This window comes from Thunnus thynnus, chromosome 9 (genome assembly GCF_963924715.1).
Source record: "Thunnus thynnus chromosome 9, fThuThy2.1, whole genome shotgun sequence".
In the NCBI taxonomy this organism is placed as follows: Eukaryota; Metazoa; Chordata; class Actinopteri; order Scombriformes; family Scombridae; genus Thunnus; species Thunnus thynnus.
Window position 1 is genome coordinate 30,346,773 of NC_089525.1, and position 12,444 is coordinate 30,359,216.

General features: G+C 40.5%; 1 protein-coding gene across 3 annotated transcripts in view; it reads right to left on the bottom strand.

Moving 5' to 3' along the window:
* Positions 1-12,444, bottom strand: part of htr4 (5-hydroxytryptamine receptor 4) — a 187,131-nt gene that overhangs the window by 18,680 nt on the left and 156,007 nt on the right. The window lies entirely within an intron of this gene.

The window sequence follows — 12,444 nt, forward strand, 5'->3', positions numbered from 1 at the left end:
ACAGAGGATATCCTCTGTTGTAATTTTGAAAATGAAACTTTATATCAGATTGTCATTGCAATTTTTCTCCAAATTGCATATTTTCCCCTTCAATCTTGGAACTGCACTCAAAGTTTTTTTTTGTTGCAGTGGGTCAGCTAACAGCCTGAAGAGGCTTTTTCTGTAAACTGTGCTGAACACTTTATGTTGACAGCGTACTCTCAGAGAGGCTGTATGGGCGTACTGAGCTGACCTGCAGCTGCGAGCTAACCCAGCACTGAGGCTGAAAACAATGAACCTGCTGCACTGTTTATTTCAGAACATTAAAACAGGCTTCAGCCTGGACATAGCCACTGAGGCATGAGGGTGAAATACTCAGGCAGGCAGGCGGGCCTGTGGGGAAGTCAACACAACACACATGCACGCGTATGTGAGAGTTGTATGTGTGTACATACTGTACAGCATGTAGGCTCGTCAGCACATAAACATGGGAACTGAATCGTTAAGTGAGATTCTTCCTCTGCTCTAAAAATACACATGCAGAGTAGCCTAAGCTTCAAGGTAAAAAAGGCCATGGTTTGTATATGTGTGTGTGTGTGTGTGTGTGTGTGTGTGTGTGGTGGGGGGGTTGTTTTTAGGAATGGGATCAGTGTACTGCTAGCTCTCAGTAGATCAGAGGTTTGATTATTTCTGGATGACTTGATACCTTCAACGCACCATTCCTCAACTAATTGCTTACATGACTGGAATGAGGAGAAATCCCCACTGTTTGTGTGTGTGTTTGTGTGTGTGTGTGTATGAGAGAGAGAGAGGGCAAGGGTACATTGAGTATTGACACTTTCCTTCTTTACAGCATGCAGGTGGAATTTTGCATCTCTTTTACAGTATCATAATTCTGTGCTATCTAGTAAATTTTTTGTATTTGTTGACAGGTCAACTGACCACATTTGATCTTTGTCAACAGAACTCTTTGCTTTGCATTCACACAGTTATAAACATTTACACCAGCCAGCTGCCCTTTACAAACTGTGTCTTTTTTGGCTTTTTCGACTGCTGAGCAGCTCCCAGAATTTCTTGGTTCATTGCCTTGCTCACCTTGGACAGCGATTGTTGAGGGATTAGGTATGTTCCCCAAAATGGATATGTACTTTTTTGGAATGAAACCATTGTTTTTTCACATCACTGCATTTGATGTCCATTATTTCTTGTTGGCTAACCAGTCGGTTTGGTTGTCTGGGCAAATGAGATCCTCCTACACTGACGAAAGGAGGTTTTCTTGTATTTATCTGGTGGGAGAACATTCACACTGACACTCTATTAGCTAAACCACCCACAAGAAGGTTGCACAGACTACAAGCATCAGGCTGGAGGCATCAGCACAACTCCAGTTTGCAAGATGAGCTATCCAGGCCAAAAGTTCAGGCAGGGCCAGAAGCTGCTCTGATATTTTCACTTGCTGTTACATTAAAGGATCAGTGTGTAAGATTTAGGGGGATCTACTGGCAGAAATGGAATATAATATTCACAAGTATGTTTACATTAGTGTATAATCACCTGAAACTAAGAATCATTGTGTTTTCGTTACCTTAGAATAAGCCTTTTATATCTACATAAGGAGCAGGTCCCCTTACACGGAGCCCGCCATGTTGCACCGCCATATTTCTAAAGTAGCCCAGAATGGACAAACCAAACACTGGATCTAGAGAAGGCCTTTCGTGTCAGGGTTCAGGGTATTCAGTTTGTTGCAATCTGCAACCTCACTGCTAGATGCCACTAAATCTTACACACTGGTCCTTCAAGAACAGAATGGACATCATGGTCATTTGTAGAAGTGGAAGTAAGCAAGTTTAAACTGTAAACTTACAAAGCAAGTACAGCCAAAGTATTGTACTTGATAAGTACATATATAAGTACAATTTTGAGGTTCTCATGCATTTACATTTTGTGCCAGTGTATACTTCTACCCCACCAAACTTCAGAGATAATATTGTACTTTTCATTCCACTATGTTCATTTGACAACTGTGGTTCAGTCAGGAACACTCTCGTCATAGATTAAACCATTTAATGCAACAAATGGAAAGCAAAGATGCAAGATGCTCCCTGGATTAGACAAGCAGCATGTTCAGCTAAACCAGATTGCAAAAGTATAATATTGACTGATGGACTTCTCTATTTCAGCATTTAGCATGTATTCAGTAGTTTGTCTTGGTCCTACAGGATCATGAGATTTTTAGGTGATGGCAGTTAACCATGCTTTGTTCACTGAAACTTCAAAATGTACCATGCATTTAAATGCATATACACTACATTACAAACAAATAATGCATAAAATCAGATCAGATAAAACAACTAATCTAACACATTTGCTTTGAAAAAATGTACCAGAGAATTGTATGTCAGTATCTGGATAACATCATATCAGAGGCCCTATGATTTTAAAACCAATGTTTGTCTTCTTTCTGCATGACTGGGGACAAACTCGACCATCAGTTTATCTGCACAATCTTAAAAAGTACTGCGTATTTTATGAAAAAGCCTCTCAGTATCAGGATGAGGATTCAATGTTATTTTACTGTAAACACTTGTTTTGACATGTTATTGTAAATATTGGATGTTTACCATGGTCCTCTGGGTTTTAAACCACTGTTTGTTGTTTCATCCATCCCTCTGTCAAACATTAGAACAGACGCATTACAGGATGATTTTAATAATTACAGATGCCCTTTGGCAGTGCTGTCCTCTGATGACACACGTTGCCAGGAGAGGAGTCCTACCAAGTTGACATGAAAGCATATCATAGGCTTTCATACGCACACATAGACAGACGATTCCACAAGTAAAACATGCTGAAACTCATCAGGCAGAAACAAGCATTAAAAATAGGCAAAACTATCACTCACATAGACACACGGAGGCAGCTGGTGTTCCTAATGTTGCCAGCAGAAGACTAATTGAACATTTATGTCAGAGTTTGGTCCTGTCAGCTTCGCCTTGCTCAAACATAGGTCTCATGTTCATTATCTCTCCACTCAGGCTTATTGGCAAAACTTTAATGTTTATTTAGACAGATTTTTTTGGCCATTTAGGATTAGAAGTTTTAAACACAACACTGACATTGACACTGACAGAGCAACATTTTCATTCATTTGGAGTTGTGTGTCTGGCCAACTGATGAACTGTAGTCCTATAATCACTCTCATTGTGGTTTCCACCAACTCTTGAGGGAAATATCTAGCTATTTAGCAGTTAAATGTTCCACTGTGTTCACCAACTAGTCTCTAACTTTGTATGTCTGTCGTTCGGTGTTGGGCAGGTAGTGTACAGAGTGTTTATCAGAGCTTTGTTTGCTGAAACCAGGAAACCATGTTGATGAAAGCGCTGTGACTCAACCAAAATGGTAAGTTGCGGCCATGAAACCAAAACAATGAGCTAAAAGAGGTGAAATGCTCACTGCAGTGTACACCGCTGTTGCATATGAATAAATTAATTAGCTTTTAAAAATGGCAACATTTACTTCAGCCATCCCTTGCGTGATTATTCAGACTTTTTAATCAGCAGCTCTGATCTGTATACCCACCAATATCCTACTGCACAACAACCTTATAAAACACATATCTGCCTCATGAAAGTTTAAACATATGCAGTCAGTCACATATAAAATCCCAAAAGAGCTTCATCAGTGGGATTTAAAACACTCATATAAATGTAAACAAACCAAAAAATATACACCAAATATACTCAACTGGCACATTAAAAGCCTAATTCAACACTTAAATAAGTATTAAATGAACTATATTCTACTTTAATTAATAAGGCCTCATTTATCCTAAATTATTGTTTTCTAAAAAATTTAGTTTAAGATTCATCCTGTGTGAGTCTGTACACCAACAGAAACATTAGGTCAATGATTGTCATTGGGTACGTTTACATGCACACTAATATTCCACTATTGTTATTATTATATGACAATATTCTGAATTTGATACAGTTCTTGTAAACAGTATATTCTGTTTTGATATTCTGAATTACGCCTTATTTCAAATGTAGCATTTTCCGATTAAGACATGAGGGATATGCAGGTATTATTCTGGTTTTAGGAGCATTCTTTAGTCATGTATGCAGCGCATTCAGAATATGCATTTTAATTGGGCTTTTTAACACAGTTTGCAACATACAGCCCTCTTGCCTGTTTACCTCTGTGCAGGCAAAATGACATATGCTCTATGACGGAAATAGAGGGGATTGGTTATTATCCTGACTGACAGTGTGATGCACCAAAAACACTCAGCAGTGTAGTAAACATCATGGGACAACTTAGGTACCGGATGTGCCTATAACTATATGCCTTTGGAGATCTTGTGATTCTCACTGAAGCAGAGGGAAACCCTGAAAACCCTCTGCATGTAAACGGGAATATTAGTGGAATACTCATTTTCATTAGCCATGTAAACAGCTTAGTAGGAATATTGCATTTTTTGGAATAAGAGCAAAAACCAGAATATTTTGTGCATGTAAACGTGGTCATTGTGAGAATTGACAACAGAAGTGCCAATTGAGGAAAGCCAAATCTACCATATGGATATATTTACAGGCTGTGCCAAGGTTTTATCATAAATACGGAGGAGTGGGCTGCCATGTTCTATGTGGGAAGATAAGAGCCCAGCTGATGCCATGTGCACAGGAGGATTATATTGTAACTGTATTTGTTCATATGGAGTTTTACGTATGTGGACTCTTCTGTGCTTGTGAAATAAGCCTTTACAGGGACTGAAACCATGATTATCTGGCTGACCTACAACGCTGTGTGATCTGCAACACACTGTCTCTGCTGACTGAATGAAACCACAAACAGTTTACTGGGAGTTTAATCTGATCCTTAACTTGTTGACTTGTTAGTGGTTTCAATCAACCAGTTGGTCAGTCTGTTGGGCGATCAGTCAGTTGACCGGTTTGGTCAAGATATCACTCTAATGATTACTTAATAATGATTACTAATGATTGCTACAGTGATTAGCAAAGAATACAATCTGTAAAATAATATGCATATAATACAACAGCAACATCAGTATGTAATAATGTAATCTTTCTCTGTTATATCATGTATATATTACATCTCTGAATGATAAGCATTTCCCATAGCTTTTGATCATATTATATGGTCCTCATCATGGATTTTGCTCAGTTGTCATGGAAATCAATCTGTTTGATTCTGTTTATCTGCTGATCATTTCCATGACAAACTTCATTTGCTGATGAAAGCTGTATGGTAGTAAGTGGACCTTGAGTTGGGTTTTGTATTGTCAAACAACATTTCTGATGTTTTTGTGAATTGTGGTTCTAGTTTCTAAACAAAGTTAATTGATCTGTAAATAATATTGTATACTGAATATTGTAATGCACATGTGCGCAGAGTAAATGTAAAAGATATAAAGAGTAAAAATGGCTGAAAACAAACAAATAAGTAAAATAAAAGTCTATAGCTTTTGTAAAGTTTTATGTTCATTGTTATTATTTTGTGAGTGTAGGAGCCATTTATGTTGATTGTTGGCATGTCATTTGTTTAGTTATAACTTGCAGTATTATTTTGGACACTGGGTGGCGGTCATGAGATGCACAGGGTTGTATATTTAGGGGCATAGGTGACAGGAAACGGAAGGCACAGGCAGGTGGAGCACATACAGTTCTTACCAGATCGGGAACAGACGCACACTACAGCTGGCAGGATAGAAACCCGGTATGTTCATGACATGTACAAAGACTTCAATAAAACAACAAACTAAACGGCAGCCAACGGACTGGAAAATCTGTTCTTGAATCTGCGTAAGATCACTCCTAACTTAACCTACCTGTGTAGTAATGGCAAACTGGAAAAACAGGAAAAGAAAGGACATCGAAAAATGAAAATTGCCATTACACCTAAGTAAGAACTTGCTCTTCGAGTGAAATTGGAGCTCGTGAGTCATTCAGACGGACTGAGCATTGTCACGCGGAACAACAAAGAGGACGCCGCCATTACCAAACCAGGTGGACATCTTCGTCACCTGCGCTTACCTGACGGTGATTGAAAACCGCAAACTGAGTGAGTACATGCAAGCATTAAGCTCTATTGGAGAAGCTATATGCAAAGCCGTATTGGAAGACGGCTATTATAATGGAGTTGGTGGACTGAAGACTGAAAGCTACAATCGCACATCGATCAGCTGTTTGAAACATTGTGCCGGCAGCATACGGCTTTCGTCTAACAAGTCTTAAAGAGACAGTGAACAAATATGTCTGATGCTCAGTCACAAGATGACGATGTTGAAAAGGAAAAAAGGGTTATCAAACACACTGCCAAAGGCTTGGAATTGTTCATTGCAAATTGTCAAAAGACACGAAACAGAAAATGTAAACAAGCTAACAAGTTGATGGAAATGCTGAAAGAGCTCATGAAATTAAAGGAAAATGCAAGAGAAGTACAATCTAATTTGTTTCAATTAATCAAGCTCTGTGATGAAGCCAAGGAAAACCATGAATCACTGGTGAATTTACCACTGCCTGAAGATGAACTTGAAAAGCAAAATCAGTGGTTTCAACGAAAAATGGAAATCTTTAAAGGGTGTATACAAAATGTAAAGGTGTGGTTACCTGAGGCTGGACAGCAAATTGCACACTCCATTGCTGAAAGTGTCATACTACGAAGTGTAGTAAATTCAGATGACATTGGACCTGATGACAGTGTTTCAAATGCCTCAAAACCTAAATCAAAGCACAAATCCAGTTCTTCATCACGTGCATCTTCAACATCCTCTGCTTGCATTAAAGCTCAGGCAGAAAAGGCTGCTCTCATGGAACGTGTTGCTGCCCTGAAGAAAAAACATGAGCTTGAGGCACAAGAAGAACAATTGAAAAGAAAGAAAGAGCAACTGGAACTAGAAACTGAACTGGCAGCAACCAATGCAAAAATCAACATACTTGAGGCCTTGGGATCAAGAAGCAGCTCTAGAGTTTCTGATGGGATGAACTCTTATTTGAGAAAAGGAACTGCTCAAAATGAAACATCAGCTAAATTAAATCCACACACAAATGAATATCTACCAGATCAAGTGCAGCAAAGACAGAATGTGTTGATTGAAACTAACTCTTCTTCCCAGCAACAGGTTGTTAGACCAAAAGAAACAGCTCACGGACCATCTGTTCGACCTCATGATAAAACCCATCTAATACAATATTCTCCTCAAAGGCAAAATGTACAGAGTCGTATGCAGGGGTATGTTCGCACTACACCCCCTGTATTGAATGATGGCAATCAAGTTGATATGTGTAACCTAATACAGAGGCAAAATGACATCACTGCTCTCCTGGCTCAACAAAGTCTCTCTTCTACTTTACCACCAAGAGTCATTCCTGTTTATGATGGTGATCCTTTACAGTACGACGTTTTCCGCAGGGCATTTGAGAGAGGAGTTGAAAAAAAGTGTGATGACTACAGTGACTGCTTGCATTTCCTAGAGCAATATACAAGAGGGCTTCCAAAAGACTTAGTCCGCAGCTGTCAACATCTGCCCCCAGCCCAGGGCTATCAAAGAGCAAAAGATCTGCTCAAAGAACATTTTGGTAATGAACATAAGATTGCCACTGCATATATGGACAAAGCATTTGCCTGGTCAGTGATCAAATCAGAGGATGTGGAAGCATTGCAAGCATTCTCACTGTTCCTTAGAGGTTGTTGCACTGCAATGGAACATCTCACCTATATGGAGGAAATGAATGTTGCTTCCAGTATGAAGACCATCCTTCTGAAACTGCCTTACAGGCTCAGAGACAAGTGGAGAAGTAGAGCATGTCAGTTACAGGAGCAGCGTGGACACCGAGCTAGATTTCCTGACCTGGTAGACTTCATAGAGAGACAAGTGAAGATACTATCAGATCCACTTTTTGGAAATATTCAGGATGCTAAGCCAGCTGCAACTGTCAAAGGCTCTACTAAAACAAGAGAAAAGTCAAGACCTAGAGGAAGCAGTTTTGCAACAGCTGTAACACCTGTAAAAACATCAGTACAAGAAAATTTGACAACAAATGGAATGAAAGGAAATGTACCTACTACCAATTTTCAAAGTTCTTGTTTGTTCTGCAACAAGAGTGGTCACACATTGGGGCGGTGTCCACAGATCAGGAAGAAGATGCACAGAGAAAAAATAGACTTCTTAAAGGAGAAGGGAGTCTGTTTTGGATGTTTAAAAATAGGACACATGAGCAAAGACTGCAAGAGTCGTTTGACTTGTGATGTGTGCAACCAAAATCATCCTGAAATACTTCACATTGAACAAAAGGACAAAGGAAAAAAAACAGAACATACAGAACAGAGTGAAAAAGCAACTGGGAGTAATGCTGTTCTCTCACCTCATACATGTGGGCATATTGGGGCCGGTGATGAAAACTGTACCTTTTCCATTGTACCAGTACAAGTAAAGAGCCAAAAGGGGGACACAGTGTTGCAAACATATGCATTTTTGGATCATGGAAGTACATCTACCTTTTGCACAGAAAGCTTGATGAGAAGGCTGAACATAACAGGGCAAAGGACCAATATTCTTTTACGTACCATGAACCAAGTGAAGCCTGTGACCAGTCATCATATCTCAGGTTTGGAAATATCTAGTCTGGACAAAGACTATTTCATTCAAATATCTGATGTGTTCACACATAAAACCATGCCTGTTTCCCAGCTCAACATTCCCAGACAAGAAGATCTGACACAATGGCCTTACTTGAAGGATATCATGATTCATGAAATAGACTCTGGCATTGACCTACTCATTGGGACAAATGCTTCAAAGGTATTGGAACCTTGGGAGCTGGTCAACAGCCAAGGGGATGGACCATATGCTGTGAGGACCCTACTGGGGTGGGTCATCTATGGTCCCCTGAGAGGAGACAAAAGCATAAGGGATGAAAATGGCTGCCCTGCTGCTGCTGTCAATCGAATATCCATTGTAAACTTGGAGGAGCTACTGGTCAAACAGTACAATCATGACTTCAGTGAAGGAACCAGCAAGGAAACAGAGGAAATGTCTAGGGAAGATATAAAATTCTTGGACATTGTGAATCGCTCAGCAAAAGTGACAGATGGACACTACTGCCTAGACTTACCTTTCACACAAGAAAAGCCCAGCATGCCAAATAACCGTTGCATTGCAGTGCAGCGCATCCAGAGCCTGAAACGCAAGTTTGCCAAGAATAAGAAATTTCATGATGAATATAAATCTTTCCTCACAGAAATGATTGTCAATGGTTATGCTGAAGTGGTACCAGTCGACCAGCTGAATCGAAGCGATGGAGAACTCTGGTACATCCCACATCACGGAGTGTATCACTCAAAGAAAGGAACCTTAAGGATAGTGTTTGACTGTGGTGCAGTCTTTAAAGGAACATCACTTAACTGCCAATTGCTGCAGGGTCCAGACCTTACCAACTCACTCATTGGAGTTCTCATCAGATTCAGACAAGAGCCGGTTGCTTTGATGGCTGACATTAAAGCAATGTTTCATCAAGTCAGAGTATCAGAAAAGCATGTTGACTATCTGCGATTCCTGTGGTGGCCCGATGGTGATGTGCAGCAAGATCTTGTTGAATACCGGATGAAAGTACATCTCTTTGGAGCCGTGTCGTCACCAAGTTGTGCAAACTTTGCATTAAGGAAGACTGCTGATGACAACAAAGGTCACTTTCCATCAGAGGTGACAAACACAGTAAAGAACAACTTCTATGTAGATGATTGTTTGAAATCCCTGCCTTCGGAACAGGAAGCAGTTCAAATAGTAAGAGGCCTGACTGCTCTCTGCAAAATGGGAGGATTCATGCTGTCAAAGTGGATCAGCAACAGCCGTGCTGTATTGGCATCCATTCCCCAAGAAAACCGAACCAAAGAGACTAAGGAGTTGGACTTGGACAAAGACAATCTGCCAATGGAAAGAGCCCTGGGATTGCACTGGTGTGTTGAAACAGATGTCTTCAAGTTCAAAATTGCTGCACAGGAACGACCATACACCAGACGTGGCATCTTGTCCGTAGTCGGCTCTATATACGATCCTTTAGGATTTGTAGCACCATTTACTCTGCCAGCCAAACTGATTATGCAGGAGCTCTGTAAGAGAAAACTTGGATGGGATGAAAACATACCCCAAACCTTCTTGCATCGGTGGACAGGATGGCTAGCAGACCTTAACAAGATGGCAGAGTTTAAAGTAGACCGGTGCATGAAGCCCACAAGCTTTGGTCAAATCAGATTTGCACAGCTACACCACTTTTCAGATGCCAGTGAAAGTGGCTATGGTACTGCCTCATATATAAGACTGGAAAACTATAACAGAGAAGCGCATGTTGCATTCATAATAGGAAAATCCAGAGTGGCACCATTGAAACAAATAACGACTCCCCGAATGGAGCTCACAGCTGCAGTCCTAGCTGTCAAAGTTGACACAATGCTGCGAAAGGAATTACAGCTTCAACTGGACAAATCCATCTTCTGGACCGATAGCACAACGGTGCTTAAATACATCAACAACGAAACCAAACGCTTCCAAACATTTGTAGCAAACAGGACCTCTTTTATAAGGGATGCTACTGATGTATCACAATGGAGATATGTTAACACAAAGGAAAATCCTGCAGATGAAGCCTCTAGGGGACTAACAGCAGACCGCTTCTTGAGCTGCAAAAGATGGATCCAGGGACCAGATTTTCTCTGTAAGCCAGACAGAGAATGGCCAAAACCTCACTTGGAATCTGCAATCTCTGCTAATGATCCAATGGATCTGGAAGCACTCACACCAAACCATCTTCTTCTGTTGAAGTCTAAGCCAATACTACCACCTGGACTCTTTGTAAAAGAAGACTTGTACATCAAACGCAGATGGAGACAAGTGCAATACATGGCAGATCTCTTTTGGAAACGGTGGACACAGGAATACTTACCTCTTATCCAAGAACGACAACGGTGGTCAAAGGTGAAAAGAAGCTTTGCTCCAGGTGACATTGTTGTGGTGGTTGATTCTACTGCACCACGAGGCTCATGGCTAATGGGCAGAATACTGGAAACTAAACCAGATGCACAAGGACTTGTGCGCACAGTTCGACTTCAGACAAAGAGCAGCATCTTGGAAAGACCAATAACAAAGATATGTCTGCTCCAAGAAGCCGAGACCTAAACGGCAAGAAAAAAAGAAAAAAAAAAAGGAAGATTGAAGAATCAGTAAAGAAGATTAATGCCAACACATAGATGCATTTTTTGAAAATTGTATATGTAATGTATAATGGATATGGCACCTTTTTTATTATTTATTGGTAATTGTTTTGTTATATACTTAAAACAATTAGGGGCCGGTATGTAGGAGCCATTTATGTTGATTGTTGGCATGTCATTTGTTTAGTTATAACTTGCAGTATTATTTTGGACACTGGGTGGCGGTCATGAGATGCACAGGGTTGTATATTTAGGGGCATAGGTGACAGGAAACGGAAGGCACAGGCAGGTGGAGCACATACAGTTCTTACCAGATCGGGAACAGACGCACACTACAGCTGGCAGGATAGAAACCCGGTATGTTCATGACATGTACAAAGACTTCAATAAAACAACAAACTAAACGGCAGCCAACGGACTGGAAAATCTGTTCTTGAATCTGCGTAAGATCACTCCTAACTTAACCTACCTGTGTAGTAATGGCAAACTGGAAAAACAGGAAAAGAAAGGACATCGAAAGATGAAAATTGCCATTACAGTGAGAGAACAAGATGTGGATGTGATGCTGATCTGTCAGCACATGAATGCAACATAATCCTGAATCTGACCCAAACTGTTTAAATTTTCTTCAAATCTCTTTGTAAATTCATGAGATTTTTTGCTAACAGACAGAGACATAAAAAAAGACATAAAAGGTCATTTTTTGCAAACATTTTTACATTTCCTTACCAGTGACTAGTGGCTTGCAGGTGTGCCAATAATTACAAAGAAGGAAGTAATCTGAGGTTCTTATACTGCCACAAAACCTCTGAGAAAGGAGTCTGAAGCTGATAGCTCGGCATACAACAGCTAACCCTAACCCCCTAACCCCAACCTAATCCTAACCCTAATCCTAACCCCCTAACCCTAACACCCTAACCCTAACTCCCTAACCCTAACCTCCTAACCCTAATCCTAACCCTGACCTCAACCCTAATCCTAACCCCCTAACCCTAATCCTAACCCTAACCCCCTAACCCTAACATAACCCTTACCCTAACCCTAACCCCCTAACCCTAATCCTAACCCTAACCTCAACCCTAATCCTAACCCCCTAACCCTAAACCTAATCCTAACCCTAACCTTAACCCCAATCCCCTAACCCTAACCCCCTAACCCTAATCCTAACCCCCTAACCCTAACCATAACCCTTACCCTAACCCTAATCCTAATCCCCTAACCCTAATCCAAACCCCCTAG